The sequence below is a fragment of the Hylobates moloch genome, unplaced genomic scaffold (genome assembly GCF_009828535.3).
Source record: "Hylobates moloch isolate HMO894 unplaced genomic scaffold, HMol_V3 SCAFFOLD_22, whole genome shotgun sequence".
Taxonomy (NCBI): Eukaryota; Metazoa; Chordata; class Mammalia; order Primates; family Hylobatidae; genus Hylobates; species Hylobates moloch.
This window is the reverse complement of record NW_026652297.1, coordinates 4,470,522-4,493,768: the sequence shown is the minus strand read 5'-3', so window position 1 is coordinate 4,493,768 and position 23,247 is coordinate 4,470,522. Positions and strand designations below refer to the sequence as shown.

Here is a 23,247-nt window from a genome sequence, read left to right as displayed (position 1 = left end):
TAAAGATACAGCTTACATCATAACACCCAAGTTCTTTTAAATATCTGGAAAGCCTTCCCAAGAAAGATGGCTACAAATAAGCCCATACAGAGCAGGCTACAATAAATACCTAACATCAATGCTCAGACATCAAAGAACATCTACTAGCATCAGCATCACCCAGGAAAGCATGACCTCGCCAAATGAACTCAATAAGCTGCCAGGGACCAATTTTGGACAGACAGAGATGTGACACCTTTTAGACAGAGATTTCAAAATAGCTGTGTTGAGGAAACTCAGAGAAATTCAATATTACATAGAGAAGGAATTCAGAATTCCATCACATAAATTTAATCAAGAGATTGAAATAATGAAATACAATCAATCATAAATTCTAGATCTGAAAAATGCAACTGGCCTACTGAAAAATGCTTCAGATTCCTTTATTAGCAGAATGGATCGAGCAGAAAAAATAGTGAGCTCGAAGACAGGCTATCTGAAAACACACAGTCAGAGACAAAAGAAAAAATAATGAAAAACAATGAAGTTTGCCTACGGCTTCTAAAAAATAGCTCCAAAAGGGCAAATCTAAGAGTTATTGGACTAAAAGAGGAAGTAGAGAAGAGAGAGGGGTGGAAAGTTTCTTTAAAGTGATAATAACAGAGCTTCCCAAACATAGAGAAGGATATCCATATCCAAGTACAAGGTTATAGAACACCAAGCAGAATAAAAGTGAAGAAGACTACCTCAAGGCGTTTAATAATCAAACTCCCAAAGGTAAAGGATAAAGAAAGGGTTCTAAACACAGCAAGAGTGAATAAAAATATGATGGTGCTCCAATGTCTGAGAACCGACTTTTCAGTGGGAACTTTACAGGCCAGGAGAGAGTGGCTGACATATTTAAAGTACTAAAATAAAATAACTTTTACCCTAGAATAGTTTATCCAGTGAAAACATCCTTCAAACGTGAAGGAGAAATAAAAACTTTCCCAGACAAAAAGCTGAGGGATTTCATCAATGCCAGACCTGTCCTATAAGAAATGCTAAAGGGAATACTTGAAACAGAAAGAAAAGAATATTAATGAGCAATAAATAATCACCTGAAGTTAAAAAACTCATCAGTAATAGTAAGTACACAGAAAAAATACAGAATATTATAACACTGTAACTGTGGTGTGTAAACTACTTTTATCCTAAGTAGAAGGACTAAACCATGAACCAACAGTAATAAAGAACTACAACCAGTTTTCAAGACATAGTACAATAAGATATGAATAGAAACAATGAAAAGTTAAAAAGTTGGGGGATAAAGTTAAGGCATAGACTTTTTATTAGTTTTCTTTTTACTTGTTTGTTTATGAAAATAATATTAAGTTGTTATCAGATTAAAATAATGGGTTATAAGATAGTATTTGCAAGTCTCATGGTAACCTAAAGCCAAAAAACATACAATGGATACAGAAAAAATAAAAAGGAAGAAACTAAATCATGTTGCCAGAGAAAATTACCTTCACTAGAGGAAGACATGAAGGAAAGACAGAAGGAAGAGAAGACCATACAACAACCAGAAAACAAATAACAAAATGGCAGGAGTACTTCTTATCAATAATAACTGGAATGTAAATGGACTAAACTCTTTAAACAAAAGATATAGACTGGCTAAATGCATGGAAAAAACAAGACCTATTTATCTGTTGCCCACAGGAAAAGCACTTCACCTATAAAGACACACATAGACTGAAAATAAAGGGATGGAAAAAGATATTCCATGTCAATGGAAACCAAAAGAGAGTAGGAGTCACTATACATATATCAGATAAGATAGGTTTCAAGACAAAAAATTTAAGAAGATACAAAGAACGTCACTATATAATGACAAAGGGGTCAATTCAGCAAGAGGGTATAACAATTTTAAATATATATGCACTCAACGTGGGATCACCCAGATATATAAAGGAAATATTTTTAGAGCTAACGAGAAAGGCCCCCCAAAAATAATAGCTGAAGACACTTTACGTTTAACATTGAACAGATCTTCCAGACAAAAAATCAACAAAGAAACATCAGACTTGATCTGCACTATAGACCAAACGAATCTAATAGATATTTATGGAACATTTCATCCAAGACCTGTAGAATATACATTATTTTCCTCAGCGCATGGATCATTTTCAAGGACAGACGATATACTAGGTCACAAAGCAAGTCTTAAAATGTTTAAAAAAATGAAATAATATCAAGCATCTTCTCTGATCACCAGGGTATAAAACTAGAAATTAATAGCAAGAGAAATTTTGGAAACTATACAAATACATGGAAATTTTAAAATATGCTTCTGAATGGCCAGAGAGTCAATAAAAGTCCTAGCTAGAGCATTCAGACAACAGAAAGACAGGAAGGGCATCCTAAATGGAAAGGAAGATCAAATTATCCTTGTTTGCAGATGATATGATCTTATTTTAGGAAAAAACCTATAAGACTTCACAGGAAAATTATTAGAACTGATAAACAAACTGAGTAAAGTTGCAGGATACAAAATCAAAGTGCAAAAATCAGTAGCATTTCTATATGCCAACAGGGAACAATGTGAAAAAGAAATCAAAAAGTAATCCCATATACAATAGCCACATGTAAAATTAAATACCTAGGAGTTAACTTAACCAAAGAAGTAAAAGATCTCAACAATGAAAACTGTAAAACACCGATGAAAGAAACTGAAGAGAAACACGAAAAAAATGAGAAAATATTTTATGTTGATGAATTGGAAAAATAAATATTGTTAAAATGTTCATACTACCCCAATCAATCTACAGATTCAATGTAATCTCTATCAAAATACCAATGACATTCTTCACAGAAATATAAAAAAATCCTGAAGTTTACAGAAATGACAAAAGACCCAGAATAGCCAAAGCTATCTTGTGCAAAAAGAAAAAAATTGGAGAAATCACATCACCTGATTTGAAATTATACTACAGAGTTATAGTAACCAAAACAGCACAATAGAGGCATAAAAACAGATACATAGACTTATGGAACACAATAAAGAACCAAGAAGCAAATCTTCACACCTGCAGTGAATTAATTTTTGACAAAGGTGCCAAGAATATACACTGGGGAAAAGATAGTCTCTTCAATAAACGGTGCTGGGAAAACTGAATATTCATAGCAGAAAAATGAAACTAGACCCATGTCTCCCACCATATACAAAAGTAAAGTCAAAATGGAGTAAAGACTTGAATCTAACACCTCAAACTATGAAACTGCTGCAAGAAAACACTGGGAAAAACTCCAGGACATTTGTATTAGTCTGTTCTCATGCTGCCGTAAAGAACTACCCAAGACTGGGTAATTTATAAAGGAAACAGGTTTGATTGACTCACAGTTCTGCATGGCTGGGGATGCCTCAGAAAACTTACAATAATGGCAGAATGGGAAGCAAACACATAGTTTTTCACATAATGGCAGGAAGGAGAAGTGCTGAGCAAAGGTGGGGGAGAGCCACTTATAACGCCGTCAGATCTTGTTAGAACTCAGTCGCTATCACGAGAACAGCATGAGGGTAATCACCTCCATAATTAAATTACCTCCTACTAGGTCCCTCCCAAGACATGTGGGGATTATGGGAACTACAATTCAAGATGAGATTTGGGTGGGGACATAGTCAAACCATATCATTCAGCCCCTGGATCCTCCCAAACCTCATGTCTTCACATTTCAAAACACAATCATGCCTTTCCAACAGTCCCCCAAACCCTTAACTCATTCCAGCATTAACTCAAAAGTCCAAGTCCAAAGTCTCATCTGAGACAAAGCAAGTCCTTTCAGCCTATGAGCCTGTAAAATCAAGAGCAAGTTAATTACTTCCTAGATACAATGGTTACAGGCATTGGGTAAATACATCTGTTCCAAATGAGAGAGATCGGTAAAAACAAAAAGGCTACAGCCCTATGCAAGTCCGAAATCCAACAGGGCAGTCGTTAAACCTGAAAGTTTCAAAATGATTTATTTTGACTCCATGTCTCACATCCAAGTAACACTGATGTAAGAGGTGGGCGTTCATGGCCTTGGGCAGCTCTACCCCTGTTGCTTTGCAGGGTACAGCCTTCCTCTCAACTGCTTTCATGGGCTAGTGTTGACGGCCTATAGCTTTTCCAGGTGCATGGTGCAAGCTATCAGTGGATCTACCGTTCTGGGGTCTGGAGGACAGTGGCCCTCTTCTCACAGCTCCACTAGGCAGTGTTCCAGTGGGAACTCTACGTGCGGTCTCTGACCCTACCTTTCCCTTGCACACTGCCATAGCAGAGGTTCTCCATGAGGGTCCCGCCTCTGTAGCAAACTTCTGCCTGGACATTCAGGCATTTCCATACACCCTCTGAAATTTAGGTTACCCAAATCTCAATTCTTGACATCCGTGTACCTGCAGGCCCAGCACCACATGTACGCCACCAAAGTTTGGGACTTACACCTGCTGAAGCAATGGCCTGAGCTGTATATTGGCCCCTTTTATCCACAGCTGGAGCTGAAGCAGGTGGGATGCAGGGAACCATATGCCTAGGCTGCATAGAGAAGGAGGGCCCTGCGCCCAGCCCAAGAAACAATTTTTCACTCCGAGGCCTCTGTGCCTGTGATGGGAGGGGTTGCCATAAAGGTCTCTTACATGCCCTGGAGACATTTTACCCATCGTGGTTAACATTTGGCTCCTTGTTACTTATGCAAATTTCTGCAGCCAGCTTGAATTTCTCCCCAGAAAACTTTTTTTTTTTCCTCTCACATCATTAGGCTTCAAATTTTCCAAACTTTTATACTCTGTTTTCTCTTGAATGCTTTGCCACTTAGAAACTTCTTCCACCAGATACCCTAAATCATCTCTCTCAAGTTCAAAGTTCCAAAAATCTCTAGGGCAGGGAAAAAATGTTGCCAGTCTCTTTGCATAGCAAGAGTGACCTTCACCTCAGTTCCCAACAAGTTTCTCATCTCCATCTGTGACCACCTCAGCCTGGACTTCATTATTCATATCACTATCAGCATTTTGGTCAAAGCCATTCAACACTTCATTTGTATTTGTAATATCTTAATTTTTAAGCTGATATGGGGAACCCGGGTGTTTATAAAAACGTTGTAAACTTGTGAGATATTAAATGCTAGCATAAAAGCTGCCACGAATACTAGTGTGGAAAGTACACCCCGCCCCCCCACCACACACAAATTTTCTTTAGAAAATAAGACATTTTCTATCAATCAAATATTTTAGGTTGGCATATTAATTTGCTAGGGCTACCATAACAAAATACCACAGACTGGGTGGCTTAAGTAGCAGAATTTCTTTTTTTACAGTGATGGGTGAGATTGGGAGCAAAGATCAAGGATTTGGCAGGTTTGATTTCTTCTGAGGCCTCTCTCCTCATCTCTGCATCCAAATTTTCTCTTCTTATAAGGACAGCAGTCAGACTGGATTAGAGCCCACTCTACTGGCTTCATTTTAAATTAATCACCTTTTTTAAGGCACTATCTTCAAATGCAGTCACATTCTGGGGTACTGGAATTTAGGGCTTCCACGTAGGAACTTGGAGCACACAATCAGCCCACTAACAGGGAATCTAGCAAAGGGCGAGAATAAAGTATAACCCTTAAAGAATGCAGCATAAATTACATTTTATCATCACAAAGGATGAAGGATTTATATACTTCCAAGACTTTCAGAGTAAGTACTCCTGGAATAAACAGAGTAGTAAAATATGTTTATCTTTATCATTAGCTATTTTAAAGGCCAAAGAAGAAGGTCCAAGTTAAAAATCTGCTGTAATCTCTATACAGCATAATATCTGGGAATATTTTCAATAAAAAAATTAAATATCCTTATTCAATTAAATACATTGAAAAGAGCATTTCCATAGCTGTTTCAATTAATTGTGGATATTCTTTAATCTCACACCAAAATTCAATGCATGCTAAATTCTTAAAGATTCATTGCAGTGTGGAATCTGCAACTCTTATCAATGAACTTTTGTACTTTGTTTCAATAAAATCCATTGGTCTATCTTGCACTTTGAATCCATCTTTCACTCAAGTGTGATTTTGTAACATTGTGCATCGGATATGGGGAATATGTTGGTTCACTGAATTACGTCAACCTTCTAAATATACAGTGAAAAATTCCACTGTATACTTATGAGAACGAAAAAGGCAAATAGCATGCTAATATTCTTATCAGTACAGTTCTGACATTGCAGATTCGGCTCTAGACGGTAGTGTAGTGGTTAAGAAAGCAGAATCTGGTGCCAAACTTCAGGGTTTGACTCAGGATTTGAGAGCCAGACTGCTAGCTCTGTCCAACCCCCATCATGAGTACTTTTCTTTCTTTATGCATTGGTGTTTTAATCTCTAAAATGGATATAAGAAAAATACCTACATTGTAGACTGTTGATATGTTGAAATAACATAATACATGTAACATACTTAGAAATGTGTTGGCACATAGTAAATGATCAGGAATAATAGCTCTCATTACATTTGCTATTTTTCCTAATTTTACTCGGGCTTTAAATTCTGCACCCATGTTCTCTATTTTACCTTGTTTCTTCTTGCGGCCTCTGTCCCTCAGGCCATGTGTCGTCCTACATTCTAACTAAAGGAAAATTTCAGGAATAAGGATCATCCCTTATCTAAACTTGAGCACAGGAAACAGTAATGAATGCATTGCAGGAAGTGGGATTGCAAAAATTTGGAAGGCAAAGTATTTGAGTTATTTAATCACAGGAAACCAAAAGTTTTCCTGGAGAAACTCCAAACTCACTCATGACACTGTTCTGTTTTGGGGCCAGGGAATGGAGATTTTCCAAAGCTTTTCACATGATTGTAATGTACAATGAGGAGCTGGTGACTGACAACATAAACCAATGATTCCCAGTCTAAGTTCCACATAAGGAACACCTCCGGGACTTTTAAAAAAAAAAAAAACCATGCCTGAGTCCCATCCAGAGCGATTAAATCAATCTTTGAAAGTCGCGGCCGGGCGCGGTGGCTCACGCTTGTAATCCCAGCACTTTGGGAGGCCGAGGAGGGCGGATCACAAGGTCAGGGGATCGAGACCACGGTGAAACCCCGTCTCTACTAAAAATACAAAAAAATTAGCCGGGCGTGGTGACGGGCGCCTGTAGTCCCAGCTACTCGGAGAGGCTGAGGCAGGAGAATGGCATGAACCCGGAAGGCGGAGCTTGCAGTGAGCCGAGATTGCGCCACTGCACTCCAGCCTGGGTGACAGAGCAAGACTCTGTCTCAAAAACAAACAAACAAACAAACAAACAAAAAAAAGAAAGTCGGGGGGACTTGAACTGCTGTTATAAGAAAGTTGCCCTCATTAATTTAAGTGTGTCCTCAGGGTTAGAAAGCCTTAATTATAGTCTAATAACTCACATCCTACAGGGAGCCAGCTATTATAGGCAACATTTAAAGTTTATCTGTCATTTTTTGAATTATAAAATTGATAATATTTATTGAAATAAATTCCAGCAATGCATATGCCTCTGAAATGAAGATGAACTTACTCAATTTTACATTCCAGAAGATCTATTATTAAAATCTTGGTCTATGCTTTTCCTATCCCAAGCAAATCTCCAAACAATCTTTTTATTATGAAAACTGTTAAGCATATACCAAAATCTGGATAATTGTGTACTGAACCCCTTTGTACCACTTATCCATTTTAAACAAATATCAACATATAGTCCAATAAATTCTTTTTTTAAAAAAAAGCTTTATGAGATATCACTGACATATAAAAAGTTGTATATATTTAAGGTGTACAACTTGATGCTTTGATATACAGATATAATGTGAAATGAACACCAAAATCCAGTTAATCAATGTGTCTGTCACCTCTACAGTTACCATGTGTGTGTATTTGTGTGTGCCAAGATTTAATTTAAGATCTATTCTCTTAGCAAATTTCAAATATACAATACTGTATTAACTATTGTCATCATGCTGTGCATTAGGTCTTCAGAACTTACTAATCTTACATAACTGAAACTTTATACCTTTTGATCAAAACTATCCCATTTCCTCTCCCTGCACCCAGACCCTGGAAACTACCACTCTTCTCTCTGCTATTATGAGTTTGACTATTTTAGATTCTACATGTAAGTGAGATTTTGCTGTATTTGTTTTTGTATCTTGCTTATTTCACTTAGCATAATGTCCTACATGTCCACCCATGCTGTTGCAAATGGTACTATATTCTTCCTTTGAAAGGCTAAATAACATTCCTTTGTGTATATTTACCACATTTATTTATATATTCATTCATCAAAAGACATTGAGGCTGTTTCCATATCTTGGCTACTCTGGATAATGCTGCAAAGAACAGGGGAATGCAGGTATCTTTTTGCAGTTCTGTCTTCCATTTCTTGGATATATACCAAGAAGTGGAGTTGCTAGACCATATAGTAATTTTATTTTTAATTTTTATAAGTGTGTCCATTTTATTTCTATAATGACTGCACCAATTTACTTTCCCATCAATTGTGTATAAGGTTTTCTTTATTCCACATCCTTGTTTGTACTTTTTCTCTTGACTTTTTGATAACAGCCGTTCTAACATGTGTGAGACAACATCTCATTGTGGTTTTGATTTTCATTTCTCTGTTGATTAGTAATGTTGAGCATTTTTCATATACCCATTGGCAATATATGTCTTCTTTTGTGAAATGTCTATTCAGATTACTTGACCATATTTTTATTGGATTATTTATTTTTGTTGCTATTGAGTTGTTTGAATTTGTTATATATTCTTCTTATTAATGCCTTGTCAGAAGAATAGTTTGCAGATATTTTCTCCTATTGTGTAGGCTGTCTCTTCATTCTGTTGGTTGTTTCATTTGCTGTATAGAAATTTTCTGACTTGATGTAATTCCTTTTGTCTATTTTTGCTTTTGTTGTCTGTGTTTTTGAAGCCTTACTTACATAGTCTTTTAACAGACCACTGCCTAAAATACTTTCTTAATGTTTTCTTCTAGGAGTTTCAAGTCTTTAATCCATTTTTATTTGATTTGTGTAAATGGTGAGAAATAGGGATCTAGTTACATTTTTCTGCATATAGATACCTAGCTAGTTTCCCACTACCATTTATTGAAGAGACTATCCTTTCCCCAATGTATGTTCTTGATGCCTTTGTTGAAAATGAGTTGGCTGTAAATTTGTGGATTTATTTCTGGCTTCTGTATGTTGCTCCATTAGTCAATATGTCTGTTTCTATACCAATACCATGCTGTTTTGGTTACTATAGCTCTGTAGTATATTTCAAGTCTGGTAGTGTGATTCCTCCAGATTTGTTCTTTTTGCTGAGATTTCCTCTGGCTATTCAGGATCTTTTTGGTTCCATTAAAATTTTAGGATTTGTTTCCTACATCTGTGAAAAATACCATTTGTATTTTGATACAAATTGCATGAAACCTGTAGATTGCTTTGGGCACTATGCACATTAAAACAATATTAATTCTTTTAAACAATGAGCATAGTTTGTCTTTTCACCTTTTTATGTTCTCTTGAATTTTTTTATTATTGTTTTATAGTTTTTTATTGTAGATTTCTTTCATTTCTTTGGTTAAGTTTATTCCTTGGTATTTAATTTTATTTTTGTACTATTATAAATGGAATTGCTTTCATGATTTGTTTCTCAGATTGTTTACTGTTGGGATATAAAAATGCTGCTGATTTTTGTGTATTGATTTTGTATCCTGAATGTTTACTGAATTTGTTTATCAATTCTAACATTTTTTTTGGTGGAGTCTTTAGGTTTTTCTAAATATAGAATCATGTCATCTGCAAATAAGGATAATTTGACTTAGTTCTTTCCAACTTGGATGCCTCTATTTCTTTCTCTTCCCCAATTGCTCTGGCTAAGACTTCCCACACAATGCTGAATGAAAGTGGTAAAAGTGGACATCCTTATTTTTTTCCATATCTTAAAGGCTTTCAATTTTTCCCCATTCAATATGATGTTAGCTGTGGTTTTGTAACGTATGGCATTTATTGTTTTGAGGTATGTTCCTTCTACAAGCAATCTGTTGAGAGTTTTTATCATAAAAATATGTTGAATTTTATTGGACACATTTTCAGCATCTATTGAAATGATCACATAGTTTTTGGGTTTTAATTAGTTAATGTGATGTGTCTCATTAATTGATTTGCATTTGTTGAAACATATTGCATCCCTGGGATGTACCCCACTTGATTATGATGAAATGATCTTTTTAATGTATTGTTGAATTCAGTTTGCTAGTATTCTGTTGATGATTTTTGCATTTATGTTCATCAGAGATTTTTCCCCATAGTTTTTGTTGTTGTTGTTGTGTCCTTGTCTGGTTTTGGTATGAGAGTAATATTGGCCTCATAGAATGAGTTTGCAAATATTCTCTCCTCTTCCTTCAATTTTTTGAAATAGTTTGAGTAGAATTTATATTAGTTCTTTAAATGTTTGATAGCATTCATGAATGACTCTTATATAGTTTGTGTCTGTCCCCACCCCAAATCTCTTCTTGAATTGTAATCCCCACATATCAAAGGAAGGACCTGGTGGGAGGTGATTAGATTATGGCAGCAGTTTTTCTCATGATACTCTCATGATAATGAGTGAGTTCTCATAAGATCTGATGGTTTAAAAGTGTATGGCAGTTCCCCTGTTTCTTTCTCTCTCCCACCACCATGTAAGACATGCCTTGCTTCCCCTATGCCTTCCACCATGATTGTAAGTTTCCTGAGGCATCCCCAGCCATGCAGAACTGTGATTCAATTAAAACTCTTTTCTTTATAAATACCCAGTCTCAGGTAGTTCTTTAGAGCAGTGTGAAGACAGACTAATACAGAAGCCATCGGTTCCTGTATTTTACTCTGAGAAGGGATGTTTTATTACTATTCCAATCTTGTTTCTCACTATTGGTCTATTCAGATTTTCTATATTTTATAATTGAGTCTTGGTAGGTTGTAGGTATACAGGAATTTGTCCATCTTTTCTAGATTTTTCAATTCATTGGTGTATACTTGTTCATAGTAGTCTCTAACAATCCTTTGTATTTCTGGATATCAGTTGTAATATCTCCTTTTTTGGGTTTAATTTTATTTATTCTTTTTTTCCATAGTCTACCTAAAAGTTTTCAATTTTATCTTTTAAAAAATAAACTTTGCTTTATTTATCTGTTTTTTGTCTCTATTTTATTTATATATCTATCCTGATATCTGTTATTTCTTAGTTTTGTTTTTTTTTTTTTTTTTTTTGAGTCAGTTGCTTGCTATTTTGCCTAGGCTTGGCTTGAACTCACAATCTTCCTGCCTCAGGCTCTTGAGTAGCTGAGACTACAGATATGTTCCATTGAGCCTTGCTTTCCTTCTGCTAATTTTGGTTTTGGTTTATTCTTGCTTTTCTCATCCTTTGAGGTGCATTGTTATGTTGTTTATTTGAAGTCTTTCTGCTTTTTTGATATAGGTTTCTGTTTGCTATAAACTTCCTCTTAGAATCACTTTTGCTGTATCCCACAGGTTTTGATATGTTGTGCTTCCACTTTCATTTGTCTCAAAGAATTTTTAGATTTCATTTTTAATTTATTTATTGACACATTTATTGTTCAGGAGCATGTTGTTTAATTTTTATGAATTTGTACAGTTTCCAATGTTCCTTCTGTTATTGATTTCTGGTTTTATTCCACTGTGGTCAGAACAGATACTTGACAGAATTCCAATGTTTAAAGAATTTGAGCTGGGTGTGGCAGCTCATGCTTGTAATCCCAGCCCAGTAGTTCAGGACTGCCATGAGCCATAATCATGCCACTGTGCTCTAGCCTGGACAACAGAGTGAGACCTCATCTCAAACAAAACAAAACAAAACAAACAAACAAACAAAACAAATGTAATAGGACTTATTTTGTGACTGAACATCTGATCTGTCTTGGAGTACATTCCATTGTGCTGTTAAGAAAAATGTGTATTCTGCAGCTACTGGATGGAATGTTCTTTGAAATTTGGGCTGGGTGCGGTGGTTCATGCTTGTAATCCCAACAGTTTGGGATGCCAAGTTAGGAGAATCACTTGAGGTCAAAAGCTTGAGACCAGCCTGGGCAATGAAGAGAGATCCCATCTCTACACAAATTTTAAAAATATATATTAGTCACATGTAGTGCTGCATGCTGCAGTCCCAGCTACTTGGGAACTGAAGCAGGAAGCTCGCTTGAGTCCAGGAGTTCAGGACTGCAGTGAGTCATAATCAGAGTGAGACCTCATCTCAGAAAAAACAAATTTGATAGGACTTATTTTGTCACTGAACATATGGTCTGTCTTGAAGAATGTTTCATTGTACTGCTAAGAAAAATGTGCATTCGGTAGCTATTGTGATATTATCTTGCTATATTGATCTCTTTATAATTGTGTAATGGAATTCTTTTTCTTTTCTTTTTACCATTCTTGAGTTAAAGTCTCTTTTTTCTAAGTATAGCTATGCCTGATTATTTTGGTTTGAATTTGCATGCAATATCTTTTTACATCTCTACACTTTCAGCCTATGCATATCTTTGTTGGTGTTATGTGTTTCTTGAATACAGCATTAATTTGGTCTTTCACTTTCATTCGGTCAGTCTATATCTGTTAACTGGAAAATTTAATCCAAGCAAACTTTGATTTAGAATCCAGGTTGTTATTGATAAGTAAGGATGTACTACTGCTACTATGTTACTTGTTTTTTAAATCCTTTCTTTTATTTTTCTCTCTTACTACCTTCCTTAGTGTTAAGCAATGTTCTCTAGTCATATGTTTTGATTCCATGTTATTTAAGTGTATCTGTTAGAAGTTTTTGATTTGTGGTTACACAAGGCTTACAAAAAATATAGTTATAACATGTTATGTTTAACTGATAACAGCTTAATTTTGATCACAAAGCAAAGTAATAAAATCAAACTGTACATTATAACATTATCTCCCCAACATTTTGACTTATGGATATTTCAATTTATATCTTTTTTTATTGCCTCTCTTGACTAATTGGTATAGTTATTAATTTTGATGGGTTTTTCTTTCAGTCTTCATACTTTAAATATATATGATTTACTTACCCAATTATAATATTAAGGTATTCTGAATTTTTCTTCTTTCTTTTGTCAGTAAATCTAATATTCAGTTGTTTTCTTGCTAAATGTCAGTGTTCATTTATTTCAGATTAAACAATTCTCTTTAGCATTTCTTCTAAGACATGTCTGGTATTGATGAATTCCCTCAGCTTTTGCTTGTTTTGGAAAGGCTTTATCTCTCTGTGTATGAAGGTTAGCTTTGTTGGCTACAGTATTTTTGATTGACTTTTTTTCTTTAATATTTTGAATATAACATCACAGTTTCTTCTCAGCTACTGGGTTTCTTCTGAGAAATCCACTGAATATTGGAGCTCCATTAAATGTGATGTTCCTTTGCTTTGCTCCTTTAAGTATTCTTTTATGTCTTTAATTTTTTGCTAATTTGATTATAATGTGTCCTGGAGATTTGTCTGTGGGTTGAATTTAATTGGTGACCTCTGAGCCTTCTGTACCTGAATAGTGTCATCTTTATCCAGATTTGGGAAATATCAGCAATTAGTTCCTTAAATATGCTTTTCTCTCTCATCTCATTCAGAAATTTGTATTATGTGAAGGTTATTCTGTGTATTGGTCCATTCTCATGCTGCTGTAAGGACATACTTGGGACTAGGTAATTTATAAAGGAAACAGTTCTGTATGGCTGGTGAGACTTCAGAAAACTTGCAATCATGGCAGAATGGGAAGCAAATATGTCCTTGTTCACATGGCAGCAGGAAAGAGAAGAATGAGAGCCAAGTAAAGGGGGAATCCCCTTATAAAACCATCAGATCTCATGAGAACTTACTATCATGAGAATAGCATGGGGAAACTGTCCCTATGATTAAATTACCTTCTACCAGATCCCTCCCATGACATGTGGGGATTATGCAATTGTGAATCAAAATGAGATTTGGATGGGGACACAGCCAAACCATATTCTGACCCTGGCCCATCACTAATCTCATGTCTTCACATTTCAAAACACAATCATGCCATTTGTAACAATCCCCCCAAATCTTAGCCCATTCCACCATTAACCAAAAATTCCAAGTCCAAAGTCTCACCTGAGACAAAGCAAGTCCCCTCCACCTATGAGCCTATAAAATCAAAAGCAACTGGCTGGGCGTGGTGGCACATGACTGTAATCCCAGCACTTTGGGAGGCCAAGGTGGGTGAATCATGAGGTCGGGAGATGGAGACTATCCTGGCCAACATGGTGAAACTCTGTCTCTAACTAAAAGTACAAAAATTCGCTGGGCATGGTGGTGCATGCCTGTAATCCCAGCTACTCGAGAGGATGAGGCAGGAGAATCACTTGAACCAGGGAGTGGGAGGTTGCAGTGAGCCGAGATCGCACCACTGCACTCCGGCCTGGTGACAGAGTGAGACTCCTTCTAAAAAAAAAAAAAAATCAAAAGCTACTTAGTTACTTCCTAGACACAATGAGGTTACAGGCATTGGGTAAATACACCTGATGCAAATGGAAGAAATTGGACAAAACAAAGGCGCTAGATGCCCCATGACATTCTGAAATCCAGTAGGGTAGTCATTAAATCTTAAAGTTCCAGAATGATCTCTTTTGACTCTATGGCTCACATCCATGTCACACTGATGCAAGAGGTGGGCTCCCATGGCCTTGGGCAGTGCCACCCTTTTGGCTTTACGGAGTACAGCCCCTCTCTCAGCTGCTTTCATGTGCTGGCATTGAGTGTCTGTGGCTTTTCCAGGGGCACAGTACAAGCTGTCAGTGGATCTACTATTTGGGGCTCTGGAGGACAGTGGCTGTCTTCTCACAGCTCCACTAGTCAGTGCCCCAGTGGGGACTCTGTGTGGGGTTTCTGACCCCATGTTTCCCTTCTGCACTACCCTAGCAGAAGTTCTCCATGAGGGCTCTGCCCCTGCAGCAATCATCTGCCTGCACATCCAGGCACTTTTATACATCCTCTGAAGTCTAGGTGGAGGTTTCCAAACCTCAATTCTTGACTTCTGTGTGCCCGCAGGCCCAACACCAAAGGTAAGCTGCCAAGGCTTGGAGCTTGCACCCTCTGAAGCAACAACCTGAGCTGTATGTTGGCCCGTTTTAGCCACATCTGGAGCTGAAGCAGCTGGGATGCAGGGCACCATGTCCCAAGGCTGCACAGAACAGGGGGAACCTGGGCCTGCCCACAAAACCATTTTTCCCTTCTAAGTCTCTGGGCCTGTGATGAGAGGGGTTGCCATAAAGGTCCGTGACACGCCTTGAGACATTTTCCCCATTGTCTTAGTAATTAGCATTCAGTTCCTCATTACTTATAAAAATTTCTGCAGCTGGCTTGAATTTAACCCCAGAAAATGCGGTCTTGTTTTCTGTCAAACTATAAGGCTTCAAATTTTCCAAACTTTTATGCTCTACTTCCTCTTGAATGCTACGCCACTTAGAAATTTTCACCAGAATTCACCTAAATTATCTCTCTCAAGTTCAAAGTTCCATAGAGCTCTAGGGTAGGGTCAAAATGCCACCAGTCTCTTTGCACAGCAAGAGTCACCGTTACTCCAGTTCTCAACAAGTTTCTCATTTGCATCCTAGATCACCTCAGCCTGGACTTGATTGTTCCTATCAGTGTTGGCATTTTGGTCAAAGCCATTCGACAAGTCTCTAGGAAGTTCTAAACTTTCCCACATTTTCCTGTCTTCTTCTGAGCCCTCCAAACTGCTTCAACAGAGGCAGAGCCTGTTACCTAGTTCCAAAGTCGCTTCCACATTTTCCTGTATTTTTACAGCAGCACCCCACTCTGTGTGATACCAATTTACTGTATTAGTTCATTCTCATGCTGCTATAAGGACATACCTGAGAGTAGGTAATTTATAAAGGAAAAAGGTCTAATTAACTCACAGGTCTGCATGGCTAGAGAAGCCTCAGGAAACTTACAATCATTGCAGAAGGGGAAGCAAACACATCCTTTTTCACATGGTATTAGAAGAGAGAAGAATGCAAGCCAAGTGAAGGGGTAAGCCGGTTAAAAAACCATCAGATCTCATGAAAACTCACTAGCTATTACAAGAATAGCATGGTGAAAACCACCCCCATGATTCAATTACCTCCCACCAGATCCCTCCCATGACATGTGGGGATTTGGGGATTACAATTCAAGATGAGATTTGGCTGGGGACAAAAGCCAAACCCTATCAGTTTGCTTGATGACGTCCCATGAGTCTTGTAGGTTTTCTTAACTCTATTTTATATGTTTTTTCTTTTTTCCCCTCTGATTAATTTTATATGTTGCTTTGAGGCTTGTTAATTATTTTCTCTGTTTTATCAAGTCGTCTGTTGAAATTCTAATGAAGCTTTCTGTTCAGTTATTGCATTTTTTTATTCCTAAAGTTTTTATTTGGTTTTTGAAAATTGCACGTAGTTATTGGGCAAATTTCTTTCTTTTTTCACTGTTCTCTTGATTTTTATTTATTTATTTATTTATTTATTTATTTATTTATTTATTTATTTTATTATTATACTTTAAGTTCTAGGGTACATGTGCAGAACATGAAGGTTCGTTACATATGTATATATGTGCCATGTTGGTGTGCTGCACCCATTAACTTGTCATTTACTTTAGGTATATCTCCTAATGCTATCCCTCCCTGCTCCCCCCACCTCACAACAGGCCCCAGTGTGTGATGTTCCCCTTCCTGTGTCCAAGTGTTCTCATTGTTCAATTCCCACCTATGAGGGAGAACATATGGTGTTTGGTTTTTTGTCCTTGCAATAGTTTGCTGAGAATGATGGTTTCCAGCTTCATCCATGTCCCTACAAAGGACATGAACTCATTTTTTATGGCTGCATAGTATTCCATGGTGTATATGTGCCACATTTTCTTAATCCAGTCTATCATTGATGGACAGTTGGGTTGGTTCCAAGACTTTGCTATTGTGAATAGTGCTGCAATAAACATACATGTTCATGTATCTTTATAGCAGCAGGACTTATAATCCTTTGGGCACGTACCCAGTAATGGGATGGCTGGGTCAAACGGTATTTCTAGTTCTAGATCCCTGAGGAATCGCCACACTGTGTTCCACAATGGTTGAACTAGTTTACTTGGGCAAATTTCTTATTGTTCCTGGATTGTTTTCTCAATTTTACTTAGTTTTCTATCTGTATTTTCTTGTGACTCCATGAACTTTTTTACACTTGATCTTAGCCAAAAGGCTGAGAAGCGATACTCCATGAACTTTTTTAAGAGGATTATTCTGAATTATCTGTCTCACATTTCATAGATCTTGAATTCTTCTGGTTCCAATGCTGGAGATTTGATGGTGTCGTATTTCCCCAAGTTTTCGTATTCCTTGCATCTTCATGTGGATGCCACACATCTGAGGAGACAGCCACCTCTTCCAGTTTTTGCAAGTGTTCTTTGGTGACATTGAACCTTCACTGCTTAGTATCAGAACTTAGAGTCTGACCTGCTATTTATTTCTAGAAAGATTTATAGTAGTGAGTACCAGAACTAAAATAGGGCACTGGAACTAACTCATTGCCCTGCTGTTGTTTCCTGGTTTGGAGAAAAAAAAAAAAAAAAAAAAACAGTAAACACAAGAACTCGAATGCCTTGAAGCAGAAAACTAACAAAGATATTCAGGACCTAAACTCAACATTTCAGCAAATTGACATAACAAACATCTACATAACAGTCCACTCAACAACAGAATGTACATTCTTTGCATCTGCACTTGGAGTATACTCTAAAATTGACCACATGATTGGCCATAAAATAATTCAAAAAATATTCAACAAAACTAAAATTATACCTATCACAATCTAGGACCACAGCACAATAAAAATAGAAGTAAATACTAAGAAGATATCTCAAAACTATACAATTACATAAAAATTAAGCAACCAGCTCATGAATGACTTTTGGGTAAATAGTAAAATTAGGGCATAAATCAAGAAATTTTTTGAAACTAATAAAAACAAAGATCAGAATCTCTGGGACACAGTTAAAACAGTTAACTGCTTTATTAAGCAGTTAATAATAATAAACAAGTTTATTAAGAGGAAATTTTATAGCACTCAATACCCACATCAACAAATTAGAAAGATCTCAAACTAACAAACTAACTCACACCTAGAGGAACTAGAAAAACAAGAGCAAAGCAACTATGAAGGTAGCAGGAGAAAATAAATAACTAGAGATGAACTAAATGCAATTAAGATGCAAAAAATCCACACGAAATATAAACAAAACCAAATGTTGGTTCTTTGAAAGAATAAATAAGATTTATTTACAGTTAGCTAGTCTAATTTTAAAAAGGAAAGAAGATACAAATAAACACAATCAGAAATGAAAAATGAGACCTTACCACTGATCCCACAGAAATACATTTAAAAAAAAAATCCAGAGACTAGTATGAACACCTGAATGCATACAAACTAGAAAATCTAAAAGAAATAGCTAAATTCCTGGAAACAGAATCTCCCCAAGGTTTTACCAGGAAGAAATAGAAACCTTGAATAGACCAATAATTAGTTCCAAAATTGATTCTATAATAAAAAGCCTCTAACCACTAAAGACACTGGACCAGAGGGGTTCACAGATGAATTCTATCAGATGTTTAAAGAAGATCTGGTACCAATTCCACTGTTACTGTTTCAAAAAGTTGAGGAGGAGGGTCTCCTCCATAACTCATTCCATTAGGCCAACATTATTCTGATACCAAAACCTGGCAGAGACACAACGAAAGAAAACCCCGTAAGAAAACTTCAGAACAATATCCTTATCGAATATAGATGCAAAAATCCTCAATAAAATACTAGCAAACTGAATCCAGCAGCACATCAGAAAGCTAATTCATCACAAACAAGTTGACTTTATTCCTGGGATGGAAGGTTCATTCAACATGTGCCAATCAATAAATGTGATGAATCAAATTACATTTATTGATTTGTGCATGTTGAATAAACCTTGCATCCTAGGAAAAAAGACAACTTTATTATCACATCAAATCAATGATGTGATTAATCAGATCATCACATAAACCACTAAAAAACCCACACACGATCATCTTAACAAATGCAAAAAATATTTTTTGTTAAAACTCAACATCCCTTAATGTTAAAAAACCCTCAACAAAATAGAAATCAAAAGAATGCACCTCAAAATAATAAGAGCCATCTATGACAAACCCACAGCCAACATTATACTGGATGGGCAAAAACTAGAAGCATTCCCCTGGAGAACTGAAACAAGAGAAGAATGTCTACTCTCACCACCCCTATTTAACATAATATGAAAAATCTTAGGCTGAGCAATCAAACATGAAAAAGTAATAAAATATATCCAAATAGAATGAGAGAGATTCAAGATATCTCTCTTTGTAGATGGCGTAATATTATACCTAAAAAACCCCACAGTCTCTGCAAAAAGCTCCTAAATCTGACAAATTACTTCAGCAAAGTTTCAGGATACAAAATCCACGTAGAAAAATCAATAACATTCATATACACCAATAACTTCCAAGCTAAGAGCGGTATCAATAATGCAGTCCCATATACAATACACACACACACACACACACACACACACACACACACTATATACAAATACCTAGGAATATAGCTTACCAGGGAGGAGAAAGACCTATAACAAGATCTATAAAATTTTGCTGAAGGACATCAGAGAAAATACAAACAAATCTAAAAATATTCCATGCTTATGGGTAGGAAGAATCGATATTGTTAAAATGGCCATACTGCCCAAAGCAATTTACAGATTTAGTGCTATTTCTATCAAACTACCGATGTTATTTCTTACCAAATTAGAAAAAAACTATTCTAAAATTCAGATGGAATTTTAAAAGAGCCAGAATCACCAAAGCCATCCTAAGCAAAAAGAACAAAGACAGAGACATCACACTATCCAACTTCAAACTATACTACAAGGTGATAGTAACCAAAAACAGCATGATATTAGCCTAAAATGGACAAAGAGATTAATGGAACAGGTTAGAGAACCCAGAAATAAAGCCACACACCCACAAACATCTGGCCTTTCATGAATTCAACAAAAATAAGCAATGTGGAAAATATGTCTTATTCAATAAATGGTGCTGAAATAATTGCCTGGCCATATGCAGAAGGTTGAAATAGGACCCCTTCCTTTTACTATATACAAAATTCAACTCAAGATGGATGAAAGACTTAAATGTAAAACCTAAAACTATTAAAACATTAGAAGTAAACTGAATAAATACCATTCTGGACATTAGCCCTGGCAAAGATCTCATGACAAAGACACCAAAAGCAATTGCAACAAAACCAAAAATTAACGAACGGGCCTTAATTATATTAAGGATCTTCTGCACAGCAAAAGGAACAATCAGCAGAGTAAACAAATAACCTACAGAATGGGAGAGAATATTCACAAACTGTTCATCCAATGAATGTCCAATATCCAGAATGTATAAGGAACTTAAGCAAATTAACAAGCAAAGAAACAAACACTAAAAAATGGGCCAAATATATGAACAGACAAGATAGAAGAGATACATGTGGCCAACAAGCATATGAACAGATGAGACAGAGATACAAGTGATTGACATGCATATGAAAAAAATGCTCAATATCACTAATCATAGACAGATGTAAATCAAAACTACAATAAGATACCATCTCACACCAGTCAGAATGGCTATTATGAAAAAGTCTAAAAATAACAGATGTTGGCAAGGTTGCAGAGAAAAGGGAAAGCTTATACGCTGGTGGTAGATGGAAAACTAGTTCAGCTGCTGTGGAAAGTAGTTCGGAGATTTCTCAAATAACTTAAAACAGAACTATCATTTGATCCAGCAATCCAATTAATGAAGTTGCATAAGTAATGAGAAGACGAATGTTAATCACCAATACAATGATGAAAACGTCTTCAGGGCAAGTCAGAGATCTTCACAGCAGCCCCTCCCATCACAGGCCCTAGGAGGGATAAACGGTTTTGTGGGCCAGGCCTGGGGCCCTCCTGCTCTACGAAGCCTCAGGACATGGTGTCTGGCATCCCAGCTGCTTCAGATGCAGATGCGGCTAAAAGGGGCCAATTTACAGTGGAGCTGTGAGAAGAGCACCACCATCCTCCAGATACCAGAATGGTAGATCCATTGACAGCTTGCACCATGCGCCTGGAAAAGCCACTGACAATGCCAGCTGGTGAAAGCAGCCAGGAGGGGGACTGTACCCTGCAAAGCCATGGGGCAGAGCTGCCCAAGGCCATGGGAACCTACCTCTTGCATCAATGTGACCTGGATGTGAGTCATGGAGTTAAAAGAGATCATTTTTGAACTTTAAGGTTTGATGACTGCCCTATTGGATTTCAGACTTGCATGGGGCCTCTAGTCTCTTTGTTTTGGCCAATTTCTCCCATGTGGAATGGACATATTTACCCAATGCCTGTACCCTCATTGTATCTAGGAAGTAACTAAGTTGCTTTTGATTTTACAGGCTCATAGGCTGAATAAACTTGCCTTGTCTCAGATAAGACTTTGGACTTGGACTTTTTGGTTAATGCTGGAATGAGTTAAGACTTTGGGGGACTGTTGGAAGGGGATGACTGTGTTTGAAATGTGAGGACATGAGATTTGGGAGGGGCCAAGCGTGGAATGATATGGATTGACTGTGTCCCCACCCAAATCTCATCTTGAAATGTAGTTCCCATAATCCCCATGAGTTGTGGGGGAGGCACCCAGTGGGAGGTAATTTAATCATGAGGGTGGTTATCCTCATGTTCTCATGATAGTGAGTGAGTTCTCACAAGATCTGGTAGTTTTATAAGGGTCTTTTTCTCCTTTTGCTTGGCACTTCTCCTTGCTGCCACCATGTGAAGAAGGACGTGTTTGTTTCTTCTTCTGTAATGATTGTAAGTTTCCTCTGGCCTCGCCAGCCATGCAGAACTGTGAGTCAATAAAACCTCTTTCCTTCAGATTATGAGACTGATGCACTGCCGGCTGTGCTAAGAGGGCTAGCCATATGCAGAAAAGTAAAACTGGACCCCTTCCTTACACCTTATGCAAAAATCAACTGACGATGGATCAAAGACTTAAACGTAAGACATAGGACCATAAAAATCCTAGAAGAAAACCTGGACAATACCATTCAGGTATAGGCATGGGCAAAGACTTCATGTCTAAAACACCAAAAACAATGGCAACAAAAGCCAAAATTGACAAATGGGATCTAATTAAACTAAAAAGCTTCTGCACAAGAAAAGAAACTGTCATCAGAGTGAGCAGGCAACCTACAGAATGGAAGAAAATTTTTGTAATCTATCCATCTGACAAAGGACTAATTTCCAGAATCTACAAAGAACTTAAACAAATTTACAAGAAAAAAACAACCCCATCAAAAAATGGGCAAAGGATATGAATACACGCTTCTCAAAAGAAGACATTTATGCAGCCAACAGACGTATGAAAAAATGCTCATCATCACTGGTCATTAGAGAAATACAAATCGACCACAATTACATATCATCTCATGCCAGTTAGAATGGTGTTCATTAGCTTTGCGCGGTGGCAGTATCATAGCTAATGAGGTCTATCCAAGGTGTGATTATTGCTAATTGAAAAGCTTTTCCCAGAATGGTGTTCATTAAAAAGTCAGGAAACAACAGATGCTGGAGAGGTTGTGGAAAAATAGGAGTGCTTTTACACTGTTGGTGGGAGTATAAATTATTTCAACCATTGGGAAGACTGTGTGGTGATTCCTCAAGGATCTAGAACTAGAAATAACATTTAACCCAGCAATCCCATTACTGGGCATATACCCAAAGGACTATAAATCATTCTACCATAAAGACACATGCACATGTATGTTTATTGTGGCACTATTCACAATAGCAAAGACTTGGAACCAATCCAAATGTCCATCAGTGATAGACTGGATTAAGAAAATGTGGCACATATACACCATGGAATACTATGCAGCCATAAAAAAGGATGAGTTAATGTCCTTTGCAGGGACATGGATGAAGCTGGAAACCATCATTCTCAGCAAACTATCACAAGATCAGAAAACCAAACACCGCATGTTCTCACTCATAAGTGGGAGTTGAACAAGTCCATGAGAACACATGGACACATGGAGGGGAACATCACACACAGGGGCCTGTCAGCAGGTGGGGGGCTAGGGGAGGTAGCATTAGGAGAAATACCTAAT

At 37.0% G+C, this 23,247-nt stretch overlaps 1 pseudogene; it reads left to right on the top strand.

The window, feature by feature from the left end:
• The first annotated feature begins 22,590 nt into the window (after positions 1 to 22,590).
• On the top strand, positions 22,591 to 22,708 carry LOC116462187 (U4 spliceosomal RNA; annotated as a pseudogene).
• Positions 22,709 to 23,247: the final 539 nt, after the last annotated feature.